The 16,855-nt window shown below is 41.9% G+C and overlaps 1 long non-coding RNA gene across 1 annotated transcript in view; it reads right to left on the bottom strand.

Moving 5' to 3' along the window:
• LOC117515030 overlaps nt 1-8,421 on the bottom strand; it is a 130,616-nt gene extending 122,195 nt beyond the window's left edge. The window contains exon 1 of the long non-coding RNA XR_004562004.1: nt 8,332-8,421. This is a non-coding gene — a long non-coding RNA (uncharacterized LOC117515030). The remainder of the gene's footprint in view (nt 1-8,331) is intronic.
• Nucleotides 8,422-16,855: the final 8,434 nt, after the last annotated feature.

The following is a 16,855-nucleotide window of genomic DNA, read 5'->3' as shown; positions in this document are numbered from 1 at the left end:
TTATTGGTGTTTATTTATTCATTTATTTATTTGTCTGTCTGTTAGCAAGCTTACATCAAAACTACTGCACGGATTTTGATGAAATTTTCACCACAGATAGACATTAGATCAAGGAAGATTCCATTAAATTTTGCAGGTGATCCAAATCTGGATTCTGGATCAATTTCATTTTATATAGGCTTTTAAGGATTATTGTTAGCAAGATTACATCAAAACTACTGCACGGAAATGTTAAACAGAGATACATATTAGGCCATGGAAGACTACATTAAATTTTGGAGGTGATCCAGATTCTGGATCAAGTTTCACTTTATATTGGCTTTGAAAGATTACTCCAAAACTACTTCACGGATTCTCACCAAATTTTCACCACAGACACATATTAGGCCATGGAAGACTCCATTCCTCTTTCCATGACAAAAACTCCTGTAACAGTGGAATGTGCCGTTCATTTCCAAACTGGACACTGTGTTTTATCCGGGACGTTGTCTGACTAGCACAGGAATTGTGAAAAGACGTGGACATCAGCACTTTTTCGGCACATTGAGACAGACATGCGGAGGAATTCCGCACGTCACGGCGGTGCCGCATGGCGCAAAGCAACGCCGTGATGAAGCCTCACGGGACATGTTCTGGCATGTCCAGGCACATCCACAATTTCTCGGATAATCACTCGATGGAAAAACCACCGATAGCTGTCTGAACGCCATCTCAAAGCCATCCTGTGAGACCAAAACGGAGGTGGTTTTGTCTCGCTGCAGTAGCGAATCCATCGTGACGCGAGAAGCCTCCGCTTGGCTTTCCATGACAAAATCTCTTGTTAAAAGTGAAATCTGCCGGAAAATGGTTGATGTCCAGCTCTTGTGATAACCAGAGAAATTGCACACGATGGTCATGGATCCAGACAGCCATCCATTTAGAAATGAAATGGTCGCTCAGCCTGTCGATGGCAGCTTCAGAGCGCGGCGCGCCCCACAGCCGCTGGGGGCCGTCCTTAAAGCGACAGTAACACTCCTTATTCTCTACCAAGCTCGGAAAAAAAGCCCAAGTCATTCCGCCATTTCCTGACAATGAAAATCCGCCAAGGGGGCTGGACCACTCCTCACTCAAAGCCTGCTCACAGGCGAATGACGCAACCGACAGGCGTGGTGGAAAAACTCACGCATGCGCATGAGGGTTCAAGCTTGTCTGACGCAATCACACATGATTCAAATCCATATGGTTCTTGAAAAAAATAATAAGGTCGGATACTTTTCTAATAGACTTCGTATTTCTGTGTCAAAGCAAATGAAGCCAAGAGAAAAATACACCATTTCAGTCTCTGTTACAGAATCAAACTGTAAGTCTGCAAAAGCCCTGACATGAAGACATTAACTATTACCGTTTTCTCACATTTGAATCAAGTTTCATTCTGAAAATGTAACTTAAAAATAATCTTTAATGAAAAAAATACACAGTGATAAGATAGCCAGCAGTCCCAATAAGTACTGGCTTATTGGGACTAAAAAAGAAAAAAGCTAATAGATAGTTTTCCTCAAATGGATGGACTGTGTTGTAACTGAAATGAACATCTTCATATGGACTTTTAAAGCCTTCACTTTCTGCACTTTCTGGTAATTGTGGGGTTCAGAGTCTCTTAAGACAAGCAAAAAAAAAAAAAGGGCAGATCACATCAAGAACCTGATCTACTGCAACTTTAGAGTATGTGTGTGTGTGTGTGTGTGTGTGTGTGTACGTGCGTGCGTGTGCGTGAGCAATAGAGGTTTTGTGTATTTGTGGATGCATGGCTCTTCCTGCGTAGCATTCTCCTATGGACGGCTGCACCTGCTCAGAGCAGGTACGTAGCTGCACTCCAGAGAAACAGATGTTCCCACATGGCCTCATGGGAACAAGAATCCCTGAGTCATCAGGATACTCTGCAGGCTTCATTAAGACGAACACAGACTTAGAAAGTCTCCCCTGTTAAAAAGATACTGATTTCTGCTGGTGGAGGCATGACTTCGATTTTCATTTCAAATGAATGCAGAAGTTTACTTTTTGGTACCAAATTGAAGCTGAGGGTCTCAGTAACAATAAAATGATATAAACCACCTCTAATATGCATATGTTGCGGACATGAATGAGTGAAGCTCATCAGCATCTCACCATGTCATTTAGGTTCCTCAGACTTTATTTTGAGTATTTGAGCTTCAGGGGAGCATTAGCATGGAAAAGAACCTTTCAACTTCGGGGGGGGCTCTGCCCCCCAGACCCCCTGCCTTTTTAAGCATTTTTCTTTATTTGTCTCTCACATGCCTGGAAAAGCTCCTCGCCATCTAACCATGCCCTTTAGGTCCTTCAGGCGTTTTTCAGTAAAATATTTCTTGGGAACATGAGCATGACTAAAATCTTATAGCTTCTGGGGGGCTCCACCCCCCCCCCCCCCCAGACTCCCCACCATTTTAAGCATTTTTCTTATTTTGCCTTTCAGCTTCTGTGGGAGCTCTGTCCCCCATACTCTCCACCTTTTTAAGCATTTTTCTTTTTTTGCTTTTCAGCTGACTAATTACAGCCCTCTTAACCCCCTGCCACTTTAAGCATTTTTTTTAATGTAGATGTAAATTAATATTCACAGTTTTCAGCTAGTTGACAGTAGGGCTGTACAATATGGCCAAATGATCATATCTCAATATTGTCATATAAATTGTCATGTAAATATCACTTATATACATGCCGTCCATATTCTTGAGCCACTTCGGTGGGTAGGGAGAGTTCCCATGGGATTAAAAAAGCTTTTCAACCTACCATCCCTGGTTCTCAAGACCAGGCACCTAAGTGGCTCTACTCTCTCTTTTTTTTTTTTTTTTTTTCTTAAAGATATTTCAGTGTACCTTAGTAAACACTAGTAGAGTTCCACCTTAGATTTGGAATGTATCATAGAAGAGATACCTTACTGAATTGTCATATCAATATACAATATGACTATGATTTGACACAAAGTGCAGCAACAGTGAAAATTAAACATTCTTAAACAAAACAGTAATAATACCACACTCAAAGTATTGGAACACTTGGAATTTCACACATTTAATTTGTATATGCAATTTTAAATACAACAAATACAAAAAAAAATAAAGAATTAAAATTTCTAAAATTATCTTCCTCAAACTCAAACTGAAAGCAAATCTCTAAAACTTGATAAAACCTGTAAATAATAATAAGTTTTATTACGTTTTCTTTAGACAAGTCAGGGGATGGAAACGTGAACATTTCCAAGTCACTGAATGTGTCTTGGACTTTATTTACATCAGTTATTAGAGTCATCATGTTATGTGTTATGTGTCATCAGTTATTAGTTAGAGTGGAATCCTGCAAATGGTGATACAAGCATCAAATCTGGCAAAAATAATCCATAGACATGAACTCTTAAAAAAAAAAAAACTGATTGGCCACTTTAAGTTTCAGTAGGCAGCCAGGTAGGGGTCAATTGAAGAATTACACAGGGGTCAAAATCAGGGGTGGGCAACTTGTTCCAGAAAGGGGGAAGACGGTGCAGGTTTTGCAGCCACTGACTCCACCAGGTGATTTCACTGATTAATATCACTTTGAGCAGATGGAATCAGGGTAAAAACATGTTGCGTTTGTTGCGGTTCTGGCAGAGGGCTCAGCTCCTTACTTTTGTTTTTCGGGCAAGTTGCCAGGTCTGCACTTCATAAGTCAACCTGTTAGGAGGATCGTGGGCGATCATAATAGAATGGTGCCCTGTGGAATAGGGGTGTTATGATCTAAATCACAAACACGGATGCATGTCTGAATAAGCTGTTTTAACTTTATGCACATTCTAGTCTATTAACATTTTTGTGTCACTATTTTTTTGGTCTTTCCTATTGTGTGCAGAAATGTAATACTCTCCACCTGTTAAAATTTGAAAGTGAACTGAAATATCCCAGAATAAATCTCGTCATTTCAAGTTTAGAAGCATGCTGTGGTGCTGTACGTTGCTGCATCTATGACACCATGGAACTGCTTTGGGTCCGTCCAGGCAGACAACTGATCCATTCCCCAAATCTCTAAAATAACCATCTATGCTGCAGCCAGGTCAAACATGGGTGTCCCCTTGGCCTTTTCCAGCCAGTGGGGTCCTCACCACTCAGGCAGCTTTGTGCTGAATCATGCATAGAGAAACGGGCCACATGGCAAAAATATCCTCTGTCACGCTCCCTTACCATGTAAACGATACTCATCTTAGTCTCCCTACATAACTGCTCATTTGCCACAAAGTCATTCCAGCACTCAGAGGAGACTGAGTACCAAAGGCATCCAGTCCATTCACGGGTTAGTGTCCTAGTAGTCTCACAACCATACAGTAAGAGAGGAAGCACCAGGACCCCTAAGACGTGGGCCTTCATTCTCCTGCAAAGATTTCAGCATCGCCAAACAATAAATCTCACTGTAGGGTTTCGATGTCTCGGAGAATTAATTTGGCTGTGCCGAGCTACAGCCTTCAGTTAGTCTTTGTCAGCCTGTTGTTGGTGTCGTGTAGGTGTTTTCTGCATGCGGCCGTCAGGTGTTCGCACTGTCCAAGCTATAGCAGCCCGACACACCCATCTTCAGGACTTTTTGTCCAGTTCCCAAGATATCTGTTTGTGAAAAACACCTGTACTGTTGAATATCTGCACTTTAATAAAGCATCCTCGACCTGTAAAGACCATGTCTGCGTATTAACCTCAAATCAATCACACTGCCTTTGGATGTCATTGAGGGAAACAGTCAGATGGATTTACAGAAACTGGGTAGTAGTAGTTTTTTTGTTTTGTTTTTTAAACAGGGTTCAGCTTCAGCTTTGTTCTCCCTCAGCTGTATTTATTCCTGACTGTCATAAATCATTGTGCTGTCAGCTTTGGCTTTGTCTCTGCCCTTCTCGTCTCTGTTAGTTTTATAGTGTGATCTGTCTGGTCAAAGAGGAGCAATACTTGTGAGATGTGCTGCCACCCAAGAGGACACCAAACCAAAATGATCCCTGTGGACAAATGCAGACAAACAGGCTTCTCGTTGCAGTGAAAAGTAGTGCAACTACATCATGCATACACAGACAGAAAATGAAACATGAGGCATCCTCAGCAAATACCAGGATGTTTGTGAATACATTCAAGTGGAGATGGTACACTTTGGTCTTTACCATGTTCATGGTGCAAATTGTGTAAATACTTTCAAACATGGTACTCTCACCATTTATGATAGATTACATTTACAAATTTAGTATGTGTTTGTCAGTTTTTGAGTTCAGGTCAAGTCTGGGGTTTGAAATGTGTAGCTGCATCCACCACACCGTGGGACTGCTTTGGGTCTCATGGACCAGTTGTCTGTTTCCCTAGCATTCTCATTCAGATTTTGTTTTGTTGTTTTGTTGACTATTGGTGTTAAAGGGTGTCACAATCCAACCCCTCGTCGGTAACAGCATAGATGTCAACCTGACTCCAGAAATGGTGAAGAGGGTGCAGGTTTCTGTGTAACCACCAACTCCACCAGGTGATTTCACTGATTAAAACAGATGGGATGAGTTGATCAGTGAAGTCACCCAGTGGAGTTGGTGGTTACACAGAAACATGCACCCTCTTTTCCCTTTCTGGAGTCAGGTTGACCCCTATGTAGCAGATCAGGTAGAGGATTGGGTAGGATTATGAATCTGGAAGCTCTGAGCTCTGACCCTTCACAGAACCAGCAGATGTGTCATTCAGTCATGAGACCCTTGAAAGAAGCAGGAGGGTTTTTCAGCAGCTGTGACGAAGTAGTCCTATTTAGGATCCACTCTGCTAACCCTGAACAGGATGGGGGCTTGAAAAGGTGCCCTAAACATAGTCTGCCTGACCTTAGCCTGTCCAGATTACTGCATCCAGAGGGTCACCAGCTCTGCAATAGAAAAGCACAAATTTCACAAAATTTCATACATGGATAATACAAACCTTGATGACCAACAAAAGGTGAGCTGACTGGAAAGGCGAACAATTCTCATTGCTTGCAAAGTCCAGAAACGTGACCATGACATTCACCTTGACATTCACAGTCACCTTGACTGAAACAAGAAGAGCAGGAGAAGGTCAGTTATGAGAGGACCAAGGGGGCTGTACTTTCTTCTGGAAAGGGCTTCCTGAAAAAAAAAAAATCCATTCACAGGATCACCTTTGTTCTTTCTAAAACTAACTGAACTCCCAGTGGGTGTCAGTGGATGACTGATGACACACGGTCTCCCACTTGCAAATGAACGCCATGCCACCATCCATCATCAGTGCTCATGCCCAAACATTTGACACCAACCATGAAGAGAATTAAACCTTGTATGCTGACCTTGACACCATTCTATTTGCGATCCCAGAATCTCGTAAGGCCATTCTCCTCTGTGACTTCAATTCCTAATTTGGAAAGGACCACCAGCTCTGGAACAGACTTACTGGGAGAAATGGAGTGGGAAAGTGCAACGTCAATGGCACTCTACTTCTCATGAAGTGCACTGAACATTATCTCATCATCACCAATACCATCTTCAGGTAAAAGCAAAAGTTCAAAGTCTCCTGGCAACACCCTTGCTCAAAGCATTGGCACCTGTTTGACGAGATCATCATTCGAAAGCGTGACCAGTAAGATGTCCTCCAAGGCCAAGGACAAGATGTCACCATTAATTGACGGTGGACACAGATCCTGTATCAGCTGATCCAGCTGGTAAGCAGTGGTCCACACAGGAGTGGAAGTAGTAGTAGTAGTAGTAGTAGTAGGTCCTACAGTGCATCCAGAAAGTATTCACAGCGGTTCATTTGATATGTTATAGTCTTATTTCAAAATAGATTAAATTAATTTTTTCCCTCAAAATTCTACATGCAATACCCCATAATGATATGAAAATGTTTTTTGTGACATTTTTGCAAATTTATTAAAGATAAAAAAAAAACTAAGATCACCTGTACTTAAGTATTCACAGCCATTGCCATTAAGCTCAAAATTGAGCTCAGGTGCATCCTGTTTCCACCGATCATGCTTGAGATGTTTCTACAGCTTAATTGGAGTCCACTTGGGGTAAATTCAGTTGATTGGACATGATTTGGAAAGACACACACCTGTCTACATATAAGGTCCTACAGTTGACAGTGCATGTCAGAGCACAAACCAAGCATGAAGTCAAAGGAATTGTCTGTAGACCTCAGAGACAGGATTGTTTCAAGGCACAAATCTGGGGAAGGGTACAGATACATTTCTGCTGCATTGAAGGTCCCAATGAGCACAGTGGCCTCCATCATCCATAAATGAAAGAAGTTTGGATCCACCAGGACTCATTCTAGAGCTGGCCGCCCATCTAAACTGATCGATCAAGGGGACAGAGCCTAGTCGGGGAGGTGACCAAAGACCTGATCATTCTATCAGCGCTTCAGCATTCCTCTGTGGAGAGAGGAGAACCTTCTAGAAGGACAACCATCTCTGTAGCAATCCACCAGTCAGGGCTGCATGGTAGAGTGACCAGACGCAAGCCACTCCCTAGTAAAAGGCACATGGCAGCCCATCTGGAGTTTACCAAAAGGCACCTGAAGGACTCTTAGACCACGAGAAACAAAATTCTCTGGTCTGATGAGACAAAGATTGAACTCTTTGGTGTGAATGCCAGGCGTCATGTTTGGAGGAAACCAGGCACCATCCTTCAGCGAAGCATGGTGGTGGCAGCATCATGCTCTGGCGATGTTTTTCCAACCCAGTCTCACGGATTGTCGTGATTCAGCAGCACGAAATATACATTAATCTATTGGTTCGTCATATTGTCACGAAAAGTGCAAAATTGACGTCATGGCGGCACAAATTCATTCTCATTCATTCTGTGATGGATGCACGTAATTAAAAGTGCAGCGTGGGGGTTGGGGTGGTTATGGTTAGGGGAAGGAGTAGGGTTAGGTTATGGTTAAGAATAGGGATGGGGGTAGGAGTAGGGTTAGTAATAGTGAGTAAAAAACACGTCGCAAAAATTTTAATAATTTCTTGATGGAAGCACCTAAAAAACAGGTTACTGGGCTGTGTTTTTCAGTGGCAGGAACTGAGACTAGTCAGGATTGACGGAAAGCTGAATGCAGTAATGTACAGAGACATCCTGGATGAAAACCTGCTCTAGAGCGCTGGGGAGACAGTTCATCTTTCAGCAGGACAATGACCCAAAGCACACAGACGAGATATCAAAGGAGTGGCTTCAGGACAACTCTGTGAATGTCCTTGAGTGACCCACCCAGAGCCCAGACCTACATTAACTTTTGCAGCTCTAATTAAAAGGTCAAAGTGAGTCTGGGTCAACTAAACTGAACCTGTGTTTTGTTATGCCACCAGGGTGTGATGTCAGGGCTGAGCTGCGATGACCCAGGTGGACTTTAAGCTGCAGGACGTGTCGTGTAGCTGTTGGAGGCTGCTGGCTGTCGCTATGAAGCTACGCTGCTCTCTTTACTACTCGCTGTGGTTCCTCATGCTGCTGGGAGCCGGATCGCTGCTGCTGCTCGTCCACCTGCAGGATCTCACCGAGGTGGTCCAGGTGCAGAGTCCAGGTCAGTGATATATGAGAGCAATGCTGTCCAGCAACAACACAACATCACAAATAAGTTGTGTATGTCTAAAATTTTCATGATTGTGTGCAACAGGTGTGAAGCTGAAGTAAAGTTCGTATTTCTTCTAAACATGCAAATTAGTCTGGAGTAAGAGTGTTTACGGACCTTAATGAGTAGTTTGTCTTATCAAATTGAAAGGAAATGTGACCCCAACAAAGGGTCGTCAGTTGATATAGAGAGAGAAAAGCCAACAAAGTGTGGCAAAAGATGGTGGTTGGTTCCTTTCAGTTGTATCTAAAGTTAAGCAGTGGAAGGTCATTAAGGAAAATATGCAGGCAGGCCAAAGGTTAGATAGAACTTTATTAATCCCTTGGGAAGACTCCCTCAGGGAAACTGAGGTTCCAGCAGCATTGGATAGCAGCACACAGGGTAAGAAACACACAGAGTATCAAAAGTGAAAGTAAGAAACAATTAGCAAAATGTAAATTTAAATACCAAAAAAAGCAAAAGTGTCAGGAGGGAAACACAAAGCAATGTGCCTTAAGAAAATAGAAAATATTTGAGAACTGCCTCCTCCAGGCAGATTTACCACACAGTTTGTGTTTCTTAACCCTCTGGGGTCCGCAGGCATTTTTTGGACAGTTCACTCGCCTGGCATAAATGTTTTATTATTGCTGTTAACAGCTCTCCCTGCATCCCACAATCACGTTTTATCTCTCTTTTTTGTCAGGACAACCTGCCTTTCATAATATATATGCTTTTGTTGTGTTTTATAAGTGTAATAAAGGTTTACAGTCAGAAATAACAAAGAAAAAAGTAAAGCAGAAAATAATTTTCCACACACATTTATTCAAAACACACAGCAAACTATACTAAACAACTGTTTTGGCACTTTATAAAGCTAATTTGAGGTCTTGTGTGAAAGACTGTGCAACAAAAAAGTTCAGACAATAAAAACAAATGCACAGTTTGAACAGTATATTCAAAATGGTCTATGTGCTTTGTTTGTCTTCAAGCAATTTCTGTCTGCTATTACACAAAGGCCATATCACAAATTTCTATTTCTACTGTGTTTTGGAGTCTTCTGTCTGACTCTGCAAGCAGCTTTCATTTCACACTTTGGTTCCTTACAGTCTGAGGAGTAGCCCCTCTCCCTCACCCCATCGATGTGGTAAACAGTGCTTTACGCCAGAGGGAGAGAGCCACAGAATTATCCAGTAACATTCAAATGCAAACTAGTGGAGCAATCCTGATAGTTACAGACTCTTCGTTTGAGCATGTGAGATTGCCATGCGAGGCTCTCCGTCTGCTTTCACTTTCGCTGTGCGTAATGGCGCAGGGCGCATTGGAGGAGTTAGGGGCCTATTCAAACGGGCCAACTAGTAAGATATCACTCCTGAAAACGATCTTTGGTTTATCACGTGAGGTAAATCTGCCCTACGATTGGATTTTGGAAAACCATGTGACAGTGAACCAATTGGACAATCCAGTTGGACACTCACATTCCGCACGTCATCACACAGCTTCTGTGAGGAATACAGAGATGGCCGATGTGAATCAAAAGTCTGCGGAGTTAACTTTCCAGCAAAAAAAAGTATGTTTCTATCTCATATCATTAAAAGTTATTTATAATTTAGTAAAGCTTGGTCCCAGCCGTCGTATACGATGGCGTCCAGCCCCAAGGGTTAATATTTATCTAAATGACATCCAGGAAATATTCTTTGACATGGAAATGTTCATGTATCCATCCCCTGGCTTGTCTGAAGAAAAGGACTGTAAAAGTGCTGATTATTTGTGTTACATTAAAGGGTGCAGTTACTTATGCTCCCCATCATTTTGGCTTTTATATTTTTATTTCATGTATGTGATGTTTTAGAGATTAGTTCTCACTGAGTGGCGTCATTTAATTTTTTTTTATATACAGAAGCCTGATTCCTCATGAGACATGTAGTATCTGAAGGGTGAGATACTTTTTCTGCCAATATTTTATCACACAGGATCTTAATATATGAACCATGGAGGCGAGGGGGTATCCATTTGTCAGCTTGTTCCCAAATCTCTTGGGTTTTTGACTTTGTCACGGTACTAAACATCACATCCTGGATATGAACTTCATCTTATGTCTTATCTTCATTTCCAGTGTTTTGGAAATGGAAAAATTGGATTACCAAAGCATTATTTTCTAAATATATTAAATATTAATGGGTTAGAGTTGAAACAGGGGAAAACAGAGGGTTTTTTTTCCTCCCCACATTGACGTGGGGAGGAAATTTGCCAGCTAAAAGGACAAACCACTTCAGTGGCCCTTTTAAAATGTGTTCCTCTGAAGTCTATCAGTGCACAAAACACAAGACCACAGAATTAATTTGGTGATCGGCTCTTGGCTAAGTTTCCCTCTTGACTCTGTGGCATATTGATAAGCAGATTTCCAATAGTTGTGAGTGAACTGTAGTGATGAAGCCATCAGAGCTGTGATGAGGCATGTTTTCTGTATGAAACACAGCGGCCCTGTCAGCACATCAAATGATGCAGACATCAAAATATTATATATGCTGAGAACAGTTTTCAGCAGAATAAACTTACTCCATCCTGTAACTCTGCAGACGTCAACTTAGGACAGAGTTCAGAACACTTTGTGATGGATATGGCAGAGATGGGACACAGATGCTGTCAGAATTGTATTCATTTTTATTCTGGGTGAAAACAATCCCGATGCCACATGGCTAACATTGATGAATAAGAAAACTTAAGCTTTGTTCCAGATGTCCAGCTACTGGGGGACAATAATGATGTGAAGGTCCCAAAAAGATCAATACCTTATTCAGCCAGTGGACACACCCTCAAGAGGACATTTCATTAAAAGGCCCTCTTGAATTTGCACCATACTGTGGAGTGGAGGACGCAGTGTCACGTCTGTTTGCAGGAGAGTCTGCGGTCGCTATCAAATTAGGGAATAACCCTGTTGTGTCTGATGATTTGTGGACATTCATGCTGGTTATACGGTCGCAAATAGAGCTTTACCGTTAGTGGAGCCAGTAAAATGGCTATTTTTCTGTAGGTATTATCTTATTTTTCTGTAGGTAATTCGGTCAACGAGACTTACCGTGAGGCAGCGTCACTTCAACAGCAGTCAGAGCGCAGAGTAATCCATCAAACGTGAAAATCAATCAAATCCATCAAATGTGAAATGATAATTTTGTATCAGAATCCACATCAATACTTTCGTATGGTAGCTTAAATTCACCCATTGCGGCGGTATGCGACTTTCTCTCGCTCTCAGCTAACAGCTAGCAGCGCGCAGATGGTCTTCTTGTGCATCTAGTCGCATAAATCAACAGTTCCGCATCCCTACAATATTGCACATGCGCAGTTGCACGGAGGACAGGAATGACATCAGAACACTGGTCAGGGCACGGAGTAATACATCCAAATGTGAAATGGTTGAATATTTTGCCACCGTTAGCCCGATATTATGCGGTCTGAAATCTCACACGATTAACCAATCAGATTCATGGAAAAAAAAATGTAATTGGATTAGAATACATTTTATTTGGACCAGATAATGAACTGAGCAGTAGCTGATCGATGAATACACAGCAGGGGTTGAAATACATTTTTTAACCTACTTGCACTGGTGCTAATAACAAAAAATTAGTTGCACCAAAAAAAAGTTACTTGCACAACCAAAAGTCAGTCTTATGTCAGTCAACCTTAAAACTCCTCCTCCGATGTGTCAGACTCTTCCTTTCTGAGGAGAGTTTGAAGGGAGAGCAGCAGCAGTGACAGACAGTTTTTTTTTCACATGCATGCGAATGAATCGTCCGTGAAGATTATTTATTTATTATGTATAATAAAACAAATGGTGACTGGTTTATAACACAATGATGACAGAGTTTGAGGGGAGAGAGAGCGAGGAACTGCAGGGGCAGCCAGTTTTTTTCTTTTCTTTGTTTACATGTGCGTGCACGAACGGGACAGGAGGTCCTCAAACTGGAGCTCCTGCAGCTCCAGTTATTTGCTGCAGCTCCTGCAGCAAATAATGAATTCCCCAATTGGTAACGTCTCATGAGGATGTTATGAACCCAGGATGGCGCCGCTGGCGACGTTTGTCAGCTTTCCACAACAAATAGAGCACAGCTCCGTGTCTGAGAGTCATAAAACACAGGAAGACGAAGACAACACACTGGAAATTGTTTTTTTTCCTTATTCCTTTATTGGTTCATTCTACTGGTGCTTATAGTTGATAAAACTTGGATAAAGTTACTTGCACCAGTGCTAGTACAGTATAAAGTACGTGCACAACTAGCACATGCACGTACTAATTTGACCCCTACACACACACACAACACACACACACACACACACACACACACACACACACACACACACACACCACACACACACACACACAGAGTACCCTGGCTTTTCCTGCATGAAGAATAAACAAGCCAATAATTAAGTGGACATTAAATGTTCACTGGTGAATTTTTTCTGAATCTCAGGATAACAGTCAATTTAGGCTCGATATAAAGTGCAGCAGTAGAGGGTACTCTTGTTTTTATAGCTTTTAACCACCATGTGTTTTTCTATCCCCTGTACTACAAGGTTCTAAGCATTTCTTTTTTTAAAGATTATTTCTTGGTTGAGGTATGCGCTGTGAGCGCTGTAGTTTACAGCCTAAATGGGCTGCGTTGATGTGCTGATTGAAATGCTGTTTTCTTTGCCCTGTAGATCCAGAGTTCTGTTTTTCCTTGGCGGGGAGGTGCACTCTGTAGTGCTGTAACTTAGTTATACCTAAATCTACCGCAATTGATGAACTGATTCCAGCAGTGTGCTTAAATTCCTTCTATCCCATAACTCAGTCTTTTTGGGAGCGCTGTATGACTGTGTGAAAACTAGCAAAGTTTTGTGGTTTCCTAAGAGTATGAAGATATTTTCTGTATATTTTCATTGTTATTTTTGATTTATTGTTTCACATTCTGTGTTGTATTGCCTTAGAATAATTAATGGGCACACACTCCAGTACAGTAGGTTGTGGTACACACCTCTAATGCTGATTTACGAGCTGCCTATGAACACAGGAATAGGAAGTTTATTTCTCTATTTAGATTATTTAAATTTATTTTCAAGCTATGGTCGATGACCTGATGAAGGCAAGCACCTTAAAGCAGGGATTCACAATGGATTTAATGTTTTTACATGTCTTGAAAATGATGTGTGTTTTATTCTTTTTTTTTTAGAAGTCGCTACTGCGGTTGTTAACATGATCATTACATTACATAGTTTATTTGAATATGTGTATAGTACACAAGACAAGGACAAAACAGAATCATTACTACATAGAGAAAGCACATATTCAAAAGGAATGGGAAGAAGTATAAACTTATTAGTCCCATCCCTGATCCAATTTCTTTCTGAGAATTTTATTACCAATATCTGTAATAAATCGCTTGTTAGGCATCACGGTTGCTTAGTGGTTAGCATGGTTGGCTCGCATCAAGAAGGTTGGGGATCATTTCCCACCAGGTCGTTTCTGTGTGGAGTTTGGATGTTCTCCACGTGTCTCTGTGGGCTTCCTCCTGCTATCAAAAACTTGCTTATTTAGAGTTTGCTCCTTTCTCTGCCCCAGACCAAGGCAGTGTCTCTACAGCTAGAGTTGGTCCCTGGGCGTCTGATTGTGCCTGCCCGCTGCTCCTAGTGGTCGGATTGTGTTGAACTGTAATTGCGATTGGTTACATGAAAATTCAGTTAAGGTATATCTTATATATTATATTCCAATGCTAAGGTGGAACTATGCTAGTATATAAAGGTATATCTAAATATCTAAAAAGAAAGAGTAAAATAGGAGAGTAGAAAAGAGTAGATGTTCATGTTTCAAGAGTTAAAGGCTATGTGGACTGACACATGGGCCTCAGATTGGATGTGCTTACCTTATCCCAGTTGCTTCACTCTTATCCTCATGCTTGTCCAGTGCACTTAGAGGTCATAGTCTGAAGCCAACAGAACTCCATCATCTACAAAAAGCAGAGATGAAATTCTGAGATCACTGAACTAAGACATCCTCCAGGCCCAGACTGCATCTTCAAACCCTGAACCCTGGAATTCTGTGGTAAATGGACTGCATTTAGCACTTTACAATGATGCCTCACATCCACCCATTCACACAGTCACACTCACACACCAGTGCCAGTAACTAGGGATTAAGGACCTTGCCCAAGTGCCCTTAGTAATTTTCCAGTCAGGGTGGGGTTTGGTCTCAAGCCCAACACTTAAGCCTAGTCTACACTAGAAACATTTGTTTGCAAACACCGCCAAACTTCATGTTTGGCGGTGTTTGCCATGAAAAGTTTGCCCGAGTTTGGTAGTGTGGATGTATTGCCAAACACCACCAAACTAGTTTGCAAAAGTTTGGACATGTTCATTCTTGAAAACATGTTTGGTGAAGTTTGCCAACAATAGCCAATCAGAGAAGAGCTGGTGATCATGTGAATTACTAGTTGGACAAAATGGCAGCCTCCAAGAAGGAAAGAGTGTGGGGATTTGAAGAGATACAAAATTTAATTGAGGAATATAGAAGCATCCATGCCTATACAACACCTAATCAGTGGTGTCTTGCTTTTGTATCAGTGACTCCACCTTCTGAAGGAGTTCCTCGAAAGCTGCCTCATCCATCCTCAGAAAGTTCTTATAACTTGGTTTGTCTGAGGACTGTATTTCTTTAAGAAGGCAATTGTAGGCCCCATACTTGTGTCTTTTCTTAATCCAGGATCTGCGCCACAAGCGAGGCTTGTGTTGTTTTTGGCGGCGGCGGCGACGTTCCACAGCACTTACACATATTACTGCTGCAGATGCCCTGATGACTTCTCTCTTGAATTTTGCCATTGTTTCTGATACTTTTTGGAGGGAAAGTACAAAACATTGGAAACATTACAACAAATGTTTGGTAATGTTTGGTACTGTTTCATAGTATGGACGCCCAAGCCAAACATAAGCAAACGCCGTGTTTGGTAATGTTTGCAAACAAAAGTTTGGTCAAGTTTGCCAGTGTAGACTAGGCATTAACCACTAGACCATCTCCTGCTCTGAACATCACGAGCAGGATTTGTGACAGGGGTGTTTGTAGTTCTGGTATTTACTTACAAAAGATTTAGTACCTTCAATATAATACTTTGCAGCACTTGAGAAGCTGAGCGATGAATAAGAGTGTTTATGATTCCTGGATCAAGAATGAGATCCAGGCTTTCAGTGACATGGATTTGGCCATCAGAAGTGTATCTGTATCTGCTGAAGGTGTGAAACATTCACTTATCTCGACACTGACATTCCTCTGCCTTTGAAATCAACAGACATCAAGGAAGAGCTTATGGAGTAGTGACATGGACAGAGGTGTCTGTCAATGGCAATATCTTTGCAGAAGGTCCAAGTCTTTAGGGTCCTGGTGCTACCTGTCTTACTGTATGATTGTGAGACTTGAACATTAGCCAGCGGCCGAAGGTACTTGGTACTTTGTGTTTTTGGATGATGTTAGGTTACCAATGGTATGGCGGATTGTAATTCACGTCGGCAGTAATGACACCCGGTTACGCCAATCGGAGGTCACTAAAATTAACATTGAATCGGTGTGTAACTTTGCAAAAACAATGTCGGACTCTGTAGTTTTCTCTGGGCCCCTCTCCAATCGGACCGGGAGTGACATGTTTAGCCGCATGTTCTCCTTGAATTGCTGGCTGTCTGAGTGGTGTCCAAATGAAATGAGGTGGGCTCAAAAATGAGGTGGGCTTCATAGATAATTGGCAAAGCTTCTGGGGAAAACCTGGTCTTGTTAGAAGAGACGGCATCCATCCCACTTTGGATGGAGCAGCTCTCATTTCTAGAAATCTGGCCAATTTTCTTAAATCCTCCAAACCGTGACTATCCAGGGTTGGGACCAGAAGCAGAGTTGTAGTCTTACACACCTCTCTGCAGCTTCTCTCCCCCTGCCATCCCCTCCTTACCCCATCCCCGTAGAGACGGTGCCTGCTCCCAGACCACCAATAACCAGCAAAAATCTATTTAAGCATAAAAAATTAAAAAAAAATAATATAGCACCTTCAACTGCACCACAGACTAAAACAGTTAAATGTGGTCTATTAAACATTAGGTCTCTCTCTTCTAAGTCTGTTAGTAAATGATATAATAATTGATCAACATTGATTTATTCTGCCTTACAGAAACCTGGTTACAGCAGGATGAATATGTTAGTTTAAATGAGTCAACACCCCCGAGTCACACTAACTGCCAGAATGCTCGTAGCACGGGCCGGGGCGGAG

This window comes from Thalassophryne amazonica, chromosome 8 (assembly GCF_902500255.1).
Source record: "Thalassophryne amazonica chromosome 8, fThaAma1.1, whole genome shotgun sequence".
In the NCBI taxonomy this organism is placed as follows: Eukaryota; Metazoa; Chordata; class Actinopteri; order Batrachoidiformes; family Batrachoididae; genus Thalassophryne; species Thalassophryne amazonica.
Note: the sequence above shows the minus strand (reverse complement) of the source record. Positions and strands in the feature narration are given on the sequence as shown.